Raw genomic sequence first — 18912 nt, forward strand, 5'->3', positions numbered from 1 at the left:
TAATGTCTGGTCTTAATCCTTGCTCTTGGGGTGATGCACAGTTTGTATGCCAGCTAAGCAATTTGGGGAGGAAGAGTGGAATTTAAGTCAGCTGATGCAGTTTGGCTACCCAAGATGTCCTGTTTTCCTGATGGTTAGAGTGCAGAGCTCTCAAAGGCTGGGGACCTGCTGGTTGCTTGGTGCATACAGCCTATAAATATTTGAAAAATATGTAAACCTGCAGTCCCTTGAGTTCTGATGTGAAAGAGTGTTGCCGTGTTGGATGAAGAGGGAAGCTTTGGTGACATGGTGGGAGGAAGAACAGGTTTGTGGGTTGGCTACAAACATCCCATTTTAGAGGGATCCCTGTTATTGTGTGTGGTGTGCTTCAGGGCATTGACTCTTGCTGCTGTGACTTAGGAATAGTGAAAACCCATTTCAGTGTCTTACGTGTTCCCTTGTCATGATCAGCCAAGTTACCAGAGCTTTGCACTGTTGGACAATGATGTGATTGGATAGTCAATCAGGTTGTTTCTGTACAGCTAGAAGCTGTGGTTGCAGCACGTTGCCTCAGAAATACCAAATAGTCTCACTTGGAAACCTACTACTGTTTTCTAACAATTTTATTTTTTTTTCTTGGCGGGGGCAGGGGGAGGCAGGGAGCAGGCAGGACACACAGGGACCTATTGATTCTAAAGCATTTGGATCGTTTGTTATTCCTATCCTAAGGAAATTCAAGTCTGTTGTCAGGAGAGAACAACGCCACCTGCCTCTGTGAAATAGGCAGTAAGAGATACATTTTGAAAGCAGGATGCCAAAAGCCATATTCAGACCAAGGGCTTGTACCTCATTTCAGTGATGCTCAAGTACGTCTGTGATCTGTTGAGCATGAGTGGATTATACTCCCAAGAGTATAATGGTTTTGGGAACTCACAGAGGGGGAGGTTGTTGGTTTATTTTTGAATGTTTGGGTTTTTTTTTTTTCCCCCTTAAGGCATTAGGCTTGGGCAGTGCAATAGCAAAACTCTCAAAAAATTTGTTACCTGATTGAGAACTCCATCTGAGCAGGAAAAATTATCAGATAAAATCAGATCAAGTTTTGTACACCCTTATTGTTGAGAAATTAGGTAGGAAGTATGTCTGCAATTCTTTCTGGTTTTGGCATTGATATCTATTAATTGCCTAGAAGGAAAGCAACAGAGTCCTCTTGTCAGCTTCTGAGTATAGCAAAGTTTTGAAGAAAACTCAAGCATAATTTCTGCAGAGAATCTGAAACTCTGTGGACCTATTTTGAAGAGTAACAATGGATGTCCAGCAGAACAAGTGTAAATTGAAAGGGAGAGGTAGGAGAAGGTAGAATTGATGGGAAATTCCCAGGAACACATTGGAAAAGTAGGCTTGTTTAACACAATTTTACGTAGAGCAAAATACTTTTAGAATTTTTGTAAAATAACACCAGGAATTTTTTTTTAAATCGACCACACAAAAACCACCCAGCAGCTTTTGGTGTCAAGCCTAGTTAGTTAGTGGAAAAGAAAAAAACTTATTTGTCAGAAGCGCACATGACAACTTACTGTACTGGTGTATTTACAGAGAACGTATATCGTGATGAAAGGTAAACTTCCTTTTTCATGCTTTAAAAACATGACATACAGCAAATGGCTGTTCTGATTTTTTTTTTTCTAAACAAAATAGAGTTCGAGAATTTGCTGTCCTAAAACTGCAACAGCACACAACATTGCCATTCAGATACTTGACTGAAGCAGCTAATCAGCTTTTTTGTGCATCTAAATGGTAATTTTACTGATGCTTACGTATCACTGGTAAAGAAAAAGAATTTGCATTTAAGAATCTGACTGGAGATTAGTGTGTCTTGTTAGAATGTACAGCTTTAATTCCTAGCATGGGCTAAAGAGGCAAACAAGATGTCAAACTAGCAGCGGATCTCAATTATTTCCAAATTTGTATTGCTGTGATTGCTTTCGCTGTTATCACTTCCTATCAAAATAAGGGGAGAATATAGTAAAACGGATTTAACTGCTTGCAGCTAAGTTTTAATAAACATTTGTTAGAAGGCAATTGTGCCTATGTATTAGAGCTTTGAAACCAAAGTATTCAGAAATCCAATCCAGTTCCTTTCTGGAGATGATGCGGGGGAGTAAAGGGAAGCGTTTGCTCCCTTCTCTTTTTCCTTCCCCCTCCCAAAGGGCAAAAATTGCTGAGATAAACACTCTGTTCAGAAATCTATATTAATGGGCTTATTCACATGCAGGAAAATACATTGTAAATGGCATTTTTCATCTTTAGGAAACCGTGCAGCTTGAGTAATGGAAGTTCATTAAATGCTATTTCAGCTTTGCATAAGAGATCAGCTATCCATACATTAATACTTCAGGAAAATGGGTAGTATACTTACTAATATGTAGAAAGGCAGTGAGACTTGCTTGCCAATGCAAATTGTTATTAAATATCATACAAATATAATTTTTGGAGTTATCAGGTCTAATGTGTTATCTGCTTTAAATGCTGATGGGATAAATTTGGTTATGCAAAAATTATGTTGTCTCTTGCGACTGTCACAAGCTGCTACTACTGACATTCCTTTATGAGAGTCCCTTTACTATTTTATTAAAACCTTTTAAGAACAAATCAATAATTTGTCTTTACTCTGTAGCAGATGGACAAATGTTGAAGGGGGAAGGATAGGCCTGTTGAAGGGAAGGATAAGGCTTGAGCCTGCGCTTGCTTGACATGTCTTAGAGCCACAGGCAGGTACGGAAAGCTGGCATAGAAAAATCATCAAATCATAGAAAAGAGTCATAGAATAATTCAGGTTGGAGGGGACCTTTAAAGGCCACCTAGTCCAACATGCCTGCAATGAGTAGGGACATCTTCAACTAGCCCAGGTTTCCTAAAGCACTATTCACTGTGGGACAACACAACTTGGACTTGACCACTGCCAGGGACCCAGGGGCGGCCACAGTTTCACTGAGCAACCTGTGCCAGGGCCTCCTGACCCTCTCAGGGAAAAATTTCTTCATAATATTTAATCTAAATCCCCCCCCCCCTTCAACTTATATCCATCACCTCCTTATCGTAAAAAACAGATATACCAACAAGAGTTGCAAGGCTCTTTTGATGTGACTCCTAAAGTTTCGTGGCTTCCCTGTATCTGTGGTCAGCAGTGATCAAGACAACCATGAGAAAGTGCTTTAATGTATTTTAAATACCCTTCAGAAGTCTAGTTAAAGCTCAAGATTACCTTTAAGTAAAAAAAAATTATTTGTGGATCTTAAATCAGTTATTTCATGGAATCATCTTTTATCAAGGTTGAATTCCAGTTTAATAACATGAATTACTGCTAAGGCATAGAATGCATGTTAATTTTTTTTTAATATTTATTTTTTTAAAAATTAAAAATAAGGCAAACATTTACAAATTATTTTTAATCTGCTTTTTAACTGAAGTGAGGGAATTGATTAATTCTCTCGAGATAGAACAGTGAATTGTATAGATAGGAAAATCAGAGAGAAGCCAAAATGAAGCTATCAAATTAAAATATGTGAAATGAATTAGTTGTTTAATTTCAAATGTATAGTGTTATCAGCTTTATAAGTGTGATGTGACTGATGATAAAGTGGTAACTTAGCTTTCATACTCTGGAGGCATAAATATGAGCAATTTTACATAACAATTATAAATTATTTGGTGGAAAACATGATGCAGTTACCTTCATGGATTTGGAAACTTTTAGTCCTGCATTAATTGCATCATCTCCATCCCACCCCCAATGAAACAGTGAAATAGCAATAGTTAATAGCATAATGGAATGCCAACTTCAATGCAGTTATTGAGTATGTGATATAATGTAAGCTTTCCTGCCTCTCCTGTGTCTTCCCATTCTTCTACTACTCACTGCATAGGAGAATCTTTCTTGGTGGCTTTTCTCGATGTCCCATAGTTACAACAGGAGAGGGTGTAATAATAAAGGCTTCTTGCCACAAAGTTAGTGACGAGACCAAATTGATTTGCCTTCTGTTTTTAGTTCTGTTTTTCTGGATGAAGAAAAAGAGGAAAATTGGATTGTGTGGTCTGGGAGGAATGTGCAAGAAAGCTTAATTAAAAGCTTAATTCATTAACCCTCATGCCCTTACATGGAGTCAGGTGGCAGCATCCATGTCTCATGAGCACAGATGAGGACAGAAGCAACTCCTCAAAAGTCAATTTACATACAAACACATAACAAAAAAGGGAGATTATTCTCAGCTGTGTATCCCATCAGTTCTCTGTTGATGTTGTCATCTGCACTGTCAGATGGAGCAGCTTTAATCCTAGGTAGTTCAGAGAGACTTTTTGATGCAACTGGACCTGTCTACCCCCGTAGTTCAGCATGCTGCATAGTGCCTTTTGGTTTTTTAACCTGCAGTCTTGGTCCTAAAGTCATGATGTAAGTGGTTCTGTCTTAATACTTTAAACATTAGGTGCGTTACATAGTAATTACACTTTTTGTCCAGGAAAAGCTCTTGATTAGATGCAGAAATACTTTCATCTAGTTTGATTTCTGGTTTCATGTGGGTATTTTGCATAAATATATTGTCCTTCTCCTGGAAAAATGCAATTGCTCATCACTTGAAATATGTATTTTAAATGGGTAAAAACCTTTTGAAGAATTCTGGTCATTGCAGGTCATGAGGTATGAAGGACCTTGTCCTGGTTATGGACATTGCAAGTCGTGAGCTGGGACTGTGTCCTGGATATGGCTTAGCAGTGGTTCCGCTTCCGTCTTGCAGTGAATCGAGCACATGCACTTGCTGAGTGCTACTTGCTTTTGCCATCAGCAGCAATCTGTGAAATCCTGGCAAGTGGTTCTGAACAAAAATTGAAGGAGTGTCTAAAAGCCATTGTTATTTTTTACATCCTGCTTGCCACATTTTCATGTTGGCTCTTCCTTGGCCAGTGAGGGAGACACCAAGAGAAGTATCATTACGCAGGGAATAGGTCTTTCTGCATTGACATAGGTGACTTTTTTTGTTTTCTGTTGGATGGCATCAGTTCATCAGTACTATCTTTTTCTGTTAGGTTTGTACCGTCACATTGAGTCTCTTGCAGGAACTGGAGGGACCATATTAAAATGGATGGTGTTCTTTCTTAAACTTAATTCATGATTTCTTTTACTTTATTGTGGGGCTGACACTTTGATAATAAGTTGAAAGTGATTTTACAGTTGTTCTTCACTGCAGGCACAGGTTTTAAACATTATTCTTGGTTTCCTTGGTGGAAAGAAGTGAAAATAGTACTTTTTTTCCATCTAACCATTGGTCAATTTTTGTCCAGGAGATGCTAGCAAAAATATCTGAGCATGCTCATAGTTGTACTGTATATATAATGGAATTTAGATAAAATAGATGCATTGGTATAACCAGTAATGTGGTTGCATCTGAATGCTCATTGAGATGTTATAATGATTGAAGATCTTTGCGTATGTGACACTCTTGGTTCGTTTGGGCATGGAGAACAATCAGCACCAACCAAATTACAGAAACCAAAGTATGTAAAATGTTTTGTGTGCATGTATTGTTACTTTATTGCTGAAGATATTTTGTTGGGCTTCTCGGTGCCCCTTCTGAAATAATTAATTTACTATGAGTATAATAATTTGTTAGTGCTGAACTGCTCTTAATGTGTAAGGCAGAAAGACAAGGGTAGCTCATTTTTAGTACCTTGCACCTCATTAACTTGAAGAATATAATTTAATACCATTTGGAAAATTACATATATGTTCAAGCAATAATTAAGGCATTGTAGATTTTGTGGAACAGGTGGATATGTACAACGTGAAGTTTTTCATTTACAGTTATTTAATTTCTAATGAAAATTATCTTACTTGCTAATAAAAAACTTTGCACTTTGCCTTCCCTGCTGTTGTGTGCTGCCGTGGCTGAGCATTTTATGTTGGTGACTGCAGAAAATATTTAAAGTAATTGCCAAAATAAGAGGTAAAAAGTGTGTGTGTGTGTGTATCTGAACTGTAGTACCTCTTCATCGAAATCTGTAGTATAATTGCATGACGGCACAGTATTAAAGTCCAATACAATTAGAGTAACATGCAAAACTACAGTAGAGAGTGACGAGGGTTTCCATTAACTTGTATGTTTCCAAAACTTGTAAGTTTTTTCCTGCCTTAGAAGTGAAGTTTGTTTAAAACAGTTGAGTAAGAACCTGCTTTTAGCAATTAATAGTTTTGCATCTAATTATTAAAATTTTTCAGACATTTTCTGCATTAGATGTTTGCCTAAATTTTTAGAGGTAAAGAGTTAGCAAAGAACGACCATCAGTTTCCATATATATATACATCCCTTCCCAAATTTAAAATTAAAATTACCTTTCTGTAAAACTTTAAGGTTCCACCTTGAATGAAAACCTAACTGTGTAACTATGGGTACAGAAGATCCTGACTGCAAGGGCCATGATTTGGTGGATGTGCCATTTCCTGCACAGGAACTGATTCTCTCTCAAGCTCAACAGTATTTTCTCTGCAACTCCCCCGAGCGGATGGATGCTGGAGGACAGGAAGGATTTAAATGTCAGAACTGAAAGCAGCAGCCTGTGTCCTGTGCATGGGGAGAGATAAACTTTTCTGAATTAGAATAGAGAAAAGTAAAAAAAAAAAAAATAAAGAAGGAAAAGAAAAAGGGTTAGTTAGAAACAGGAGCCTCATAATTAGATGCAAGGACAGAGAAGAGGAAAATAGGAGATAGGAGACTAGAATGTTTGGCTTTTGGGGAAAAAGGAGAACCATTAAGTTTTTAACAGTATTTTACATTCCTGTCTCCCATCCTCCACTGCGATGACTTAGCTTCCTCTATATGACCTTTAATTCCCTGCCCCACTACACCTTTGGCTGTCTTCCTCTCACCTAATCACTAGATGAGCAAAAGCCGACATATGGTGTCTCTGATTGTAAGTGATGCATTTGTAAGTTTTGGCAGGCCAAAAGGAACAAATAACTGCTGAGCTCCCACTGTGGGCTTTCCTCCAGTGAGAGCAAAGCTTTAAACATTTTTTTTTTCCTCTTTCCAGACAGATTTTTCACAAATATCTGTTGTATTTGAAGAATTTGATTTATAGGGTTAATTCTAAGGATGATTGGCAGACAATGTACCTCTTTTCTTTTTATTTTTCCTCTTAAAAGAAGAAACTATTGAGAAGTCATAGATTGATTTTCATGCTCTGAGTTAAAAAATGGTGGCTACAAAGCTCTTCCATTGTGCAAAACGTGATTGATTGATAGGAGGAGGATGTCTTGTTTTGTCTTGGGATAAATAGATGAGCTATAATTGTAATTCCTTTAGTTGAGTGAGGTCAAACCATACAAAGAGGGATCTGCTGTAGGGCAAGCACTAGCTGGTGTCAGGGTCTTCACCTGCAATAAAGAAGCTCTGGGCTTGAGTCCCGTATGTTAGCCTGCTTTGAACTAAACCCATACCTGGTAGCGCTAATGAATGCCAAGAACCTGGCTGATAATGCAATTCTTTATCCACGTTTTTTACAACTCTTTTACTGAGCCAAGAGACAGATGCTAGCTCTGTCCTCAAAGGTTGTGGCATGCACATGGGGATTCTAGGTTTGAATGATTGGCAGATATGCCAATTGGATAGCTGGTGATATTGCTGGGAGTGCCTGTTAATCCCATAGTCTAGAGAAATGATGTCTACTGAAGGCGTAATTTAGATTAAAATCTGTTAACAAACTGTTTGTTTTAATGGATAAGAATTTCACTAAAACTGATTTCACGGCAAAATTCTGAACAGAAGAACAGTGATTGTTAAACACAGAGAATAGTGCTAACTGCGTGTTGAGAAAAAAGACTGTTACCTATGTCTCTTGCTGATAGTGTAACATTATCAGATTTGTAGAACAGCTGTAGCCATACCAGAGGTGGTTTAGACATCAACTGTAAACACTCCAAGTATTATAAATTCTGAAATATATTTAAAATTAAACTCTGTGCATCTTAAGTTAGTCACTCTATAGAATTGAAATAACCTTTTTTTTTTTACTCTGTCTCCAGTAAGTAACGAAAAGAAGTTTCATATTTCCAGAATTTACATGTCCAGTGAACTATAACTGAATGCCAAAGGCATAATAAGGAGAGATTCCAGTTCAACATTCACTTAAGAAAAGTAATGACCAATTCAAATGAAGCAGAATTCTCTCTCTTCATCAGCTAGTATCTGTAAAGTCAGTAATTTTTCACTTCTGGAGTTGTGGGCTAAACTGGCCATGTTTTGATAAAAAAGCTAAAAATTATCATACTTTTGTACAGGAAAGCTGTTAAGATGGACATTTCTCAACCTGTTTTGCAAAAAAATGATTCAAGGGCTTAGTGTAAATAGAAAGATGGAAAGAGGGGAGAATGTATTTCAGAAAAAAAATGTTGAGATGCCACTTCCTTTTTGACATTAATGAGATTATAAAATAATGTGGTGATTAGTCAGGGATATGTGTAAATTAAACTCTAATTGAAGCCACTTCTTAATTGTTTTTCAGTAAAATCTTAGAAAATCTAAGTTTCTCATTCCATATTGTGCTTTTGTAGCGCTTGGAGAAGAAAGTAAGTGAGAAAATGCTTTCAGAAAAACTTTCCTGTGTGCCATTGTTAATGTCACACTTGTTTTAGGATAGAACTTGAAACTTAGTTGTAACATGCCTCATACTAAAGTGTCATAAATTCTTGCAGGAATTTTAACACTGATGATTGGAGCAGTATACAACTCTCTACAGTGTAGAATTTGAAGTGGAAATGAACAGGCAGTGTTTCTAAGACTTTTTGTGGTTAAAGCTGTATTTAGTTTCCATGGAAGGCAGGTCAGGAGGGCAATAATTTCTCCTGCTCACCATCCAAACAGGGTGTGATGGAAACCAGGAGGGATCCCTTAAAAATAATTTGAAACTCATGGTTATCACCAGTCATGAAATCATAAGTCTCTTTCCCCTATTTCACAATTTCAGCCTTAAGTATGTTTAGGCGCTCTGAACAGCTGGGTGAGCAAATCAAGTTACAAAGTTGAAATGTGTAGTAAGTTTAGTAGTTGTTAGAAAGTTCTGCAGTGTCAAATGGTACCTTAAAATGCTTGTAACACATTTTAAAAGTGTTAATAAAACACTTTTTTTTTTTTTTTACTGCGAGTGTAACTGAAATGTATTATAGAAACACCAATCCAGAGGTCCTGAAGCAGGCAGATATAATCCCCTGTGTTACCGTGGAATGTGCACGTGCCAAAGGGTGATGAGAAAACCATACAAGACGAAGGGAATACAGCATACTCTGGGTTTCAGCAACATGAGGAGTGAGTAGTACAGCTTGGTTGGGGGCTGCTGGAGTACTCTGGGGAAGCAGCAGATGTGCTTGTCCATCTCTTGCACCCTTCTTGGGTCTTGGCCTTTGACAAAGGCAGGGTGCTAGGCTCCAAGGATTGGCATGTCCAACCCTGGATAGCTGTGCTTATGTTCCAGTGAGGGTCTCTAAGAAGGGAAGAAAAAAATTCAAAGTCCTGTCTGATGTATGCCAACTCTGAGATAAGCATAGAGATTGATTAGCAAGCTATATGAGCTGGTTTGGATGCTGCGTCAGCTGAAGAAAATCTTTATTGTTACGTCTAGCTATGTTTCTGTACCCTCATACCATTATCTTAGATCTAGATTTACCTGCCTGGTTCTACCTTTGTAAGTTGCCCTATTCTCTAACCTTAAATGTGTTCCTGTCCTTGTTACTGTGATTGTGATAATACTGATCACCTTCAGCAAAACCATTTGGAAAATTATTGATTAAAACCACCTATATAACAAATAAAATTTATTATTATTCCTATTACTATTATTATTCCTTTTGTGTAAACCCTTTAGATGTTAAGATGCTTAGATAGAAAATTCCTATTTCTGTGTGGTTTGGAAGTAATAGCAGGGGCTGGAACTGCAGCTGGTGTGCAAACCTAAAAAGTAAGGTGGATAAATATTTTAGTTACCCAAACATAAGTAAGTGTTTGTACAGTCTGTTTGTTCAAGGCTCATAGTATGAGCAATGAATATTAATATTTCCAAGATTAGATTGCTCAAATGCTTCATAATTACAACTGAAAATTGCTGCTAAGGATCAGGTATAAGTGGAGTGTGCTTCAGCAATATGCTGAATAGATTGATGGAACATCTGTATAAAATGGTTTGAAGGACTCTGCATTGTAAAAACCTCATGTTCTATATCAGGACACCTGCCCAAATGTTTCATGGTTAGTTCGTACTTTGTCATGTGCGGTACTTTAGTTGACTGTTTATTTTCAAAATATAAGTGAAATTAATTATGATGGAGGTATGAAGCTTCTTTTTTGAAGCTCAATTTGCCATGCTCCTCACCTCACCGTGTTTTTTTTTGTTCTCTCCCTATCAGTGCCAATGTAAGAGAATAATAACATTTCTTTTTTAAATATAAATATACTCATTTTAGTGTGCATGTGTATATATAGCATATATATAAATATGTGTCTTTCCATATATCCCTATATGTGTGTGTATATATATATATATTTATGTATATTAAAAAGAACATGATTTTACCACTGTCTTTATATCCTATCCTGAGATTTCTGTATAATATAAAATCAAGCTTTTATTGGATTATTCCCATTTCCAGGAGGTTGATTAACTTCCTGATTTGCTTTGTCAATATGTCATTTCAGTGGTTACAGTTTCAGCACAGTAGGGTGAAAACAGGGAAAAATATCCAAAAGTAATACTGGCCAAATCAATTGACTTGGGTATTACATTAGATTACCTCCTACCTTCTCCTACACAGCAAAGAATATGATATTAAGTGTAACTAAAGGGTGGATAAAAGAATGTGTACTGATGTACATACATAGTGAGCGGAAATTTCTCCTTGGTTCTGCATAAAGCAATTGTGTAGCTTTCCACTTGCATCATAAAGTCTAATGTTTCTCTCTTAGGACCTGTGTTTCTTTGTGATATTTTATAGCATACAGTTATTGAAGTATATAGTAGTGTTACTTTCTTTGACATAGGTTGTTCTTTATAATCATGGTTAATCTTTTAGGCAATTCTGTTAACCACCAGGCTGGAAAAAGTAACACAAACTTTCTGATGTCCTAATTCTTACTGAATCACTTAATGATTGGTTTGTTGGAGTTGGGGTTTTTTTCAGGGGGCAACTTAGTGAAGGACTGTTCATTTTTTACCGAGGGTTTCAAGTATTCAAATTCCAATCAAGATGGCATCATTACTTGTTTAAAAGTGAATGAAACACCTTTTTAAGTGGAAGAATTTATAAGCCCTGTGAGCTTTTACTGTTATCTATAATTTCCTCACAACATAATATAGACCTGTGCACTATAGCAATTAGGGAATATCTAAATGTGTTTTATGATGTGTTACAGTTTGGCATATACCTCTTTCATCAACAAATTAATTTCAACAGAAAATATTCAGCCTTGCTTTTCTCATGAGCAAAAATCTCTCTAGGTGATGTTTACTGTACTCCATAGGTACAGAACTGGTAAAGGAGATCTGAAAGACAAATCCAGGGATATAGGAAGAGTAGAGCAGCATCATCTTTTGCCGTTTATTTACTTTACCTGAACATATCTAGGTGAGGAAGACATGGCTATGCCGAGTTAGCCTGTCAGCCATGGAGTCGAGGTAACTGAGGAGATATTAGAGTATGTCCTTTCTATTGCAATTTAAAGTTACTTGCATCAAATTAAAAAGCCAGAGAGAAGACCAGTGCAAAGGTGGTGCTGTTGGTCTTTTTTGCCTTCTACGTTTTTTTTTTCTGCTGGAGCGCCAGCTGTGTCAGTATGGCATTGACACAGGACCAGTTGTTGGGAGTGCTTGTAAAGGTGCTGTCGATGGATGCTGCATTTCCTTAGGAGCACATGTGAAGCCAGAAGCCATAGGTAGTACTAAGCATTTTATTCCACACTGCACGTCCACATGTAGCCCTGATTTTGTAACATTTTTGTGAAGTAGCAAAATGACCGAAGTCCCTATTATTGTGAACGCCTGATAAAATAATGCTTATTCTCCAGTGTAACAATTTTGAAGATAGTAAAGAGTATTTTGAGAACTGCATTAGCCTTTATGGATGGGCAGCTTTATTACCTCCAAATGCAACCTCTAAGCCATCAAATTCAGCTTTAACAGTAGATGCTGTGCAGGTCTGAGAATTCTGGGTCATGGTAATTAACACTGTTTTGGGAAACAGCTCAATTTACAGCCTAACTCAATTTTATGTACAATAGTAACGCGGAAGAAAATGTAGGCCTGTGCCCCGATACCCTAACTTGAAGAAACAAGAAAAAATACATCTGTGAGTTCCTGCAAATGTTTCTGACATTTTTGGTGATAAGGATAAGAAAGGTGAAAGTCAAAAGCTGCAGTGAATGGAAACAATGCTTTTACTTTACCATATTGTGAGAATCTCTTGGCCTCAGATATTGAAGAACAGAAGGGACAACCCTGCAGTTTAATTTCTTCTATGTGATTCTGTTCTTCCCTTCTCTGTCATATTTTATTTATTGTGCCATCATTATACTCCTTGGACTTGTATCTTCAGCTGCCTGATAAGGAGTTTAGCAGCTTGAAGTTAACCGTTTTGCAGGATTTCTGTGCTAATGTTTTATCTTCCTTGAGTATAATGTTGAGGTACTTAATAACCATGTATACAAACATAATTCCTTACTGCCCTCATCTTAAAAACATCTTGCAATATACTGCCAGATCACTACACATACTAAAGGAAGATCATTTAAACTCATCTTATATGACTGAATTTATATTGGTAGGATGGATAAGGTGTATAGTGTGAGGTCTATGCATGTGTTTTGACACAAGACAGGACAAAATATCTGATTGTGTTTTTACAGAATATCTTCTGTAAGACTACATTGTGCTTACAGAAAGCATTTCTAGAAGGTGGGAATAAGCAGTTGAGAAAAGCAAAGTGTAGAAAATAAACAGCCATTCTGAAAAATGGCAAACATGTTTCCCAAAAATAGCTGGAAATTATTACTGATTATTTAAGATGTTATTTAAGACACTATGAAAAAGTTCTTCCAAAGGCAGTAGCACTGGGTTGTGAATTGTTGGCATAATAAACATATTTACCAAAAAAGCGCATTCTTAAGACAAATTGCGTTGCAGTGCAGTGAGGAAATCTCTGCATGTGATGGAAATGCGTTACTGAGAGGTTACTATGAGTTTGAATATATGGGTGACTACATCTTGCTGTTTCCATTTGGGTTGTAAGTGGGTTAGGTAGGGACAATCTGTGTATTCTTCCATTTGCTGTGCAAGGAAACATGCTCACTGGTGTGGCTACGATCTGTTGATGATCAATGCCTCGAAAACTTGATCAATCACATACAGAGTCTTCATTAATCTTGAAGCCCTTAATTACTAGGATTAGCCAATTTTCCTGGAGTCATTACAGTAGATGACTATAAACAGTAAAGCTGACCCCTTCCAGCAATGACAGCAAAATTTTTCTCTACTGGAAGTCTGTTCTATATTAAAGATTTGCTGTAGACATCATTTCCATTGCATATGGTATCAGGACAGGTAACTTTCCCAAATAAGGAAAATGTCTGGAGAGAATGTTTTTATGTGCTTTTATATCAGGGATTGCCTGATGGAATGTTAGTAAAGAGCTCCTCTTTAATAGGTTTCTTGCCTGCCCTCATGTGGGGTTGAATGTAAACAAGCATAAATTTATAATCTTAGCTTGAAAACTACTAGTGTGACTGCTTTCAGGCATTGTATATAAATTTATGGAATGGTTTACATTCTGTTTTATTGCATCTGGCAAAGTATTTTGGGTCATGACAATCCTTTCCAATGGAGTTTATTCTATGTGCTGTTTTTCAGATTGAAATCAGCTCACTCAGTAAGTTTGCAGATGACACTAAACTAGGAGGAAGTGTTGATCTGCTTGAGGGTAGGGAGGCTCTTCAGAGGGACCTGAACAGACTGGACCGATGGGCTGAGAACAATGGGATGAAGTTTAACATGGCCAAGTGTAGAGTGCTGCACATGGGACATAACAACCCTGTGCAGCGCTACAGGCTTGGGGGAGACTGGAGAGCTGACAGGCAGAGAAGGACCTGAGGGTGTTGGTTGTCTGCAGGCTGACTATGAGCCAACAGTGTGGTCAGGTGGCCAAGAAGGCCAATGGCATCCTGGCTTGTATCAAAAATAGTGTGGCCAGTAGGTATAGGGAAGAGATTGTGGCCCTGTACTGAGCATTGGTCAAGCCACACCTCGAGTACTGTGTGCAGTTCTGGGCTCCCCACCATAAGAAGGACATTGAGGTCCTCGAGCAAGTCCATAGAAGGGCAACCAGGCCGGTGAAGGGGCTGGAGGGCAATTCATACGAGGAACGGCTGAGGGAGCTGGGGCTGTTTAGCCTGGAGAAGAGAAGGCTGAGGGGAGATCTTATCACCACCTAGAACTACCTGAAAGGAGGTTGTTGAGGTGGGCGATGGTCCCTTCAGCCAGGTGATAGGTGATAGGACAAGGGGAAGTCACAAAAAGCTGCACCAGGGCGCGTTTGGATTGGACATTAGACAAAAAAAATTTATTGAAAGAGTTGTTAGGGCCTGGAACAGGCTGCCCAGGGAGGTGGTTGAGTCACCTTCCCTGGATGTGTTTAAAAAAAGGGTAGGTGAGGTACTTAGGGATATGGTTTAGCTTAGGATGGGATTGGTTGGACTTGATCTTCATAGGTCTTTTCCAACCTTGTGATTCTGTGAATCATGCATGTGGAAGCTTGCCTAAAGATATTCTGTGGTCTTGACAGTTTCCATCTTTAGAATTTTAACTGTTTTAGAAAGTCACACCTTAACATGTGAAATGGAAGCTAGGTTTCATGGGTTTGTCTCTATTGGGAATGGATGCTTCACCTATAGTTTCTTCATAAAGGTCTTTGTGAAGGACTCTACAGTTCTGCTTCCTTCCTCAAGTATTGTCTTAATGGGCTGTTATCAAAGTGGAAATTCTCATTGTCTAGAAACGTCTGCACAAATGATGGTTGTTAGGTTGAACATAACAGCTGAGTTCAAATCCCAGGTGACTTTTATTTCCCTTTATTTCCCATTATTTCCCTTTATTTCCTTTCCTCATTGTTAAGTCTGTAAAATTACAGAAATTGTAACAACTCTGCAAAATTATTGAGCCTCTAAGTGTTACAGAAGCTACATGAACCAATGAACAAACATGTTTTCTAACATTTAGTCTTCAGATAAAGCGAAAGTGATTTTAGATTGACTTTTTCTTGGCCTGAAGTTTTTACATTTCAGATTGTACTTCATGCAGAAATATTCTGCACTTGATAGGACATGTTTTGCATTTAACTTTGTATGCAGTGTCAAAGTAATGTGCGCCCTATTTTAAATAATGAGCTATTGATTTAAAATTTACTCAATTTATTACTATAATATGGAACTAGTAATATTCTGAAAACTAATCTCTGAAATGGACACTGTTTAATTCCAGTTTGAGATTGGTCAGAAGAGGACTTTAAGGATTTTGCCTATTGAAATTTGGTGTATCATAGATAGTACGGACTGTTTAGCCTCATATAGAGCCATACACTGTATTCAAAGCATCTGTGAAGAAATGCCTCTTCCTCTTGCTTGAGCTCAGTCCTCTGAATGGACTTGTAATGTAATAATGTCACTTTATTTGTCACTTGTAGCTATACCCTATGTGCATTCCGTTGCTAAGTATTTACAACACCTTCAGGATCAAAGAAATGCTGCCAAGGAGGCTCATTGTGAGAAATTTTGACCTACTTGTATATTTGGCACTGCTTTGCCTGCCAAGACCAGGTAGATTGTGAACAGACCTTCAGCATGTCTTCAGTAGGGAGGTCCAGTTGAGATAAGAGAACCCTGTCATGTCAAAGCAAACAAAAAGCAATACTGTAAACAGTCAGGGGTTAAATTTCATTTCCCCTCTTCTGCCCCCTTGTTTCAGGGATGCAAGGTGAGTTTGATGGAAGAAAGGTGGTGGAGGTTGTGAGTTCAGCTCCTTTGTATGTGCCTGTTTGTTTTCCATCCTTTTCCTGCTGCTAATTCTTAGCTCTGCAGCACTGGGGTGTGTGTACAATTGATTTGTTTTCTGTGATTGCTTCAAATAACTTTAAACTGCTTATGCCGTAAGATTAATGCAACTCCCCTTCTCCTAATATGGGAATAAGAAAGAGCTACACATCTGATTGTTTCAAACCTACTTTTTCGCTCTACAGGCTGTGGTGGAGTTTTCCTTATGAAAAGTGGCTGGAACAATACCTTAGTAAGCTGTACTGGTCCAGTAATAGAGATAATTTTGTTACCAAAACCTCATATTGGCCTGCCTTCCTTCCATCCTTCCATCCTTCCTTCCGTCCTTCCTCATAAATTTGTATTCCCACTTCCAATGTCTAAACTGAAGTATAAAACTAGGTAGTTTATGCAATAAAAGTGCTGTATATGAGACGAAATGCATGGCTGGATTTCATACTCTGAATCTTACAAGTCAGAGACCTGTACATTAGGATGAAGAGTGTATAACTTGAAAATGCCTGTTCGTTTCATTAGCTGATTGTGAAAGGACCTTAGGTGTACTTTCTTTAGGTGTAGATGCCTAACATCGATCAGGTGAATTGATCCTAGGTTTTCTGAGCACTACTTTCGGAACATCAGCCTTCAACTTTTTAAGGAATGATATAAATTTGTTTTGTTTTGCCAACAGAAATGAAGGAAGCAGATCAAGGTTTTATGATGTAACTAGCTAATAGGCTTCTGAATTCTTTCTATCAATGAATTGAAAGTGGGGTTTGAGTACAAGAGAGGATTGTTCTTCGATCCAAACACTTCCTGTGATTAGGTTCTCAGAAGTACCTTACTAACTTTTATTAAGCTGTTAATTTTTTACAAGGAAACTTGAAGGATATAGTTTTTATTAATTTCATCATGTATTAAGAAAAAGGCTGGAGACAGCTTTACTGATAATTCTTCAGTGGGTAAGTTTGGACCCCCCCTTTAAATGTGAAGTGAAGAAAATAAGTTAGTCTGCTTGTAGGTTCAGTCAGTTTCTGTGACATAATGACATTGAGCACTAGTGTGGGCTGTCGGGTCGCATGTTCCATCCCACCCCATATCCCTGAACAACAGTGTGGCTTTCTCAAGAAATAGACATTTTCTTATTGTATCCTTTTTGTGGCGGGGGTATTAATTGTAAGAAAAAGTATTGTCTGAATTTTATGGTACATATTAGTAAGTTGAGAGACTGTATTCAAAAGCTGTCAATACTTACGGAGATCATCTGTTGCTCAGAAAGTCACTATTGCAGTAGTTTTAAATCCTGTGTTACTCCATTCAGTGATGTTTAAATACTTCATAGTTTGGAAGGCGCAATTACATCATTGCTTTAGCAGTAAGATGAAGTTTCATCCCTCGGTTAATTGGAAAGTCACCCAAAGGATAGCCTCTGACACATGAAAGAACTGGAGTTTGGAGGCTGTCCATTAGTGTTCTGATATCATCAGCCTTGTCTTTGTTCAGAGCTTTAAATAAAAAGGTCATGCCAATTTTTTGTTAAATAGTTTCCTCCTCCCCTTCCGGGTTATTAATGGCACTGAAGGAGATTTAGTCTCTTATTGCATGGAATGTTTTGATGACTAGATTCTGCCCAAGACCAGTTGGTAACAATAGCTGGCTAGTAAAAAAATTAAGAAGAAAAAACTTGCTTGTACTTCTGTCTATCTTCAGTAGTCTTGTTGGTGTTTTAAAGCCAGCCTAGCACTGTGTTTTGTAGTGTTTACGATTCACGAATACTTAACCTTTGACACTGTCTTTATTCAGAATATCTTCCAGAATATCTTCAACTTGTGCTGTGTAATGGTTTTATACCTAAAAGAGCATTTCAAATCTTTTTTTTTTATTTTTTTTTTTTTTTTTTACTTTGAGCTTATTTTTAGTAACTTAATGTTTAATGAAAAGCACTTTCCAGCCTAAGGATTTTCACAGATCATTCCCTGTATAAGAAAGGTCCCATTTTAATGTGGATTTTAAGCGTTTTCTTCATCCACTGACTACTTTTTTCTTAGCCAATGACAGTAAGATTCCTGAGGCTACTTTCTCTTTAAGGACATAGTGCTTACATAAATAGCCCTTTCCAGCATCTCCTTGTTTTATAATATCAACTGTTTATCAGAAGACGGGAAATATTCCTTAGAAATGTGTTTTCCTGATTGTGCATGCCTTGTTACTATTTCAATTATGCAGATTCTTGATGCTGTGGAAATTTGTGCTTGATGACGCCAAGGCAGCTGCACGTTGTTAGCATTGTAGGCTGTCAGATGATCATGTGGGATTCTTGCAGCATGCAACATTCAATAGGATTGAAAAAGGGCTTTTGATGCAAGGCATAGCTTTCAGAATATATTTGTGCCTTTTAGTTAGCTAATATAAAATCATAATTTATTATCTTTAAATTTAAAATGCTGCCTCATTTTTCTTCTGGTTGGTTTCATTTTGGCTTCACTAGAAGATGCATCTGGTACATCCACGATTGAGGAGTTTATTAATGATACTGTCGTTCAGTTCACTTACTTTTTTTCCTTTTAGAGTCCTAGCTAGCCCACAGATTACATGATCACATGTTCATTCAGTCATTCATATAGAACACAAACCACCATGCATGATTTCTTCTTTTTCCTCTCTGTCTTTTTTATTCCCTTTAAGTTGCTTTGTCATGTTCTCTTTTATCATTAAGCTCAGTCTTTGTCTTCCCCTTGCTGCTATTTGTTCTATATTTTCCCATGCTTGGTTACTGCAATATTATTTGATTAACGGGCTGTGATGATGATGAACCTGCACACTG

At 37.6% G+C, this 18912-nt stretch overlaps 1 protein-coding gene across 2 annotated transcripts in view; it reads left to right on the plus strand.

Annotated features, from left to right (window-relative positions):
* Positions 1 to 18912, plus strand: part of SHANK2 (SH3 and multiple ankyrin repeat domains 2) — a gene marked incomplete at both ends in the record, with an annotated part of 309427 nt that overhangs the window by 158962 nt on the left and 131553 nt on the right. The gene's annotated exons all lie outside the window — the stretch shown is intronic.

Source organism: Gallinula chloropus (assembly GCF_964237585.1).
Source record: "Gallinula chloropus genome assembly, chromosome: 4".
Classification (NCBI taxonomy): domain Eukaryota; kingdom Metazoa; phylum Chordata; class Aves; order Gruiformes; family Rallidae; genus Gallinula; species Gallinula chloropus.